The following is a 1,314-nucleotide window of genomic DNA, read 5'->3' on the forward strand; positions in this document are numbered from 1 at the left end:
CGCCACCGCCCAGGCCGCCCGCGCCATCGAGAACGTCCACGTCACCCTGGGGGTGCTGGAGGAGGTGACAAGTCACCTCAGGGCCCTGGTGGACGCCGTCACCCAGGACCAGGAGGTGGCCCGGGGCTTCCCCACCAGCACCCAGGCCTTGAGGGACGCCGTGGTGGCCCTGGGGGCGGTGGTGGGGGACAAGGAGATGATGGAGAAGTTGACCAGGGTGGTGGAGGCTCTGCCGGGGGACAAGCAGGGACAGATGGGGACACTGGGAGGGTCCGGTTTGTTCTGAGGACACCTCAGTGTCCCTCCCCCATCCTGGGAACACCCTGTCCCATCTGGGGACACCAGGATGTCCCTTCCCCATCCTGACGACACTGGGATGTCTCCTGTCCCACCTGAGGACACCTGGCTGTCCCTCCTTCTAGGGGTACCAGGATGCCCCGTCCCACCTGGGGACATGGAGGGTGTCCCCTTCGATGGCCAAGGACACTAGGGACAGGTTGGTGACACTGTCCCCTGTCACCCCAATAAACCTCAGGGACAAGCTGAGCCACCAACCTGTCACTGGGGGTTGGGGACACAGCAGGGACATGGGGACACCAGGGGAAAGGGACATCTCCACTCCACTCAAAGGACACCAGGAGGGGGTGTCCCCGAGCCATCCCTGTCAAAGGGCTCAGGACTGTCCCCAGTGTCCCCAGGGCTGGATGTCCCCAAGTCATGGGGGACACGGTGAGGACACACTGGGGACATCACTGGGGCTGTGTTGGGGACATCTCTGAGGCCACCTTGTCCCACATGTTGGGGACACTCCAGGGACATCCCCAGGGCCAGCACTGGGGACACCATTGAGGACACACTGGGGACACTGAGGCCATCACTGGGGGACATACTGGGGATGTGCCAGAGCCACCACTGGGGACACGTTGAGGACATCGGGGCCATGGGAGGGGATGTTGAAGGTTGCAGGTGGCCACGTGGGGACATCAAGGGGGGACATGGGGCTGCTTTGAGGGACATCGGGGGCTGTGGGAACATCGAGGGACATTGAGACATTTTGGGGGGCATCAGGGGACACCAAGGGCCGTGGGTGGCCGTGCTGGGTCCTGCTGGGGACATCGAGAGGGGACATCAGTGGCCATGGGGCTGCCTTGGAGTCAGTGGGGGACACCAAGGGTCTTGGGACCCTGCTGGGGACACTGGGGGTCATGCAGTCCTGTTTGGGACACTGTGAGGACACTGGGGGTGGTGGGGTCGGTCCTGCTGGGGACACTGGGGGTCGTGGGGTCCTGTTTGGGACACTGTGGGGACACTGGG

Source organism: Chaetura pelagica, unplaced genomic scaffold (genome assembly GCF_000747805.2).
Source record: "Chaetura pelagica isolate M959 unplaced genomic scaffold, ChaPel_1.0 scaffold721, whole genome shotgun sequence".
NCBI classification, from domain to species: Eukaryota; Metazoa; Chordata; class Aves; order Apodiformes; family Apodidae; genus Chaetura; species Chaetura pelagica.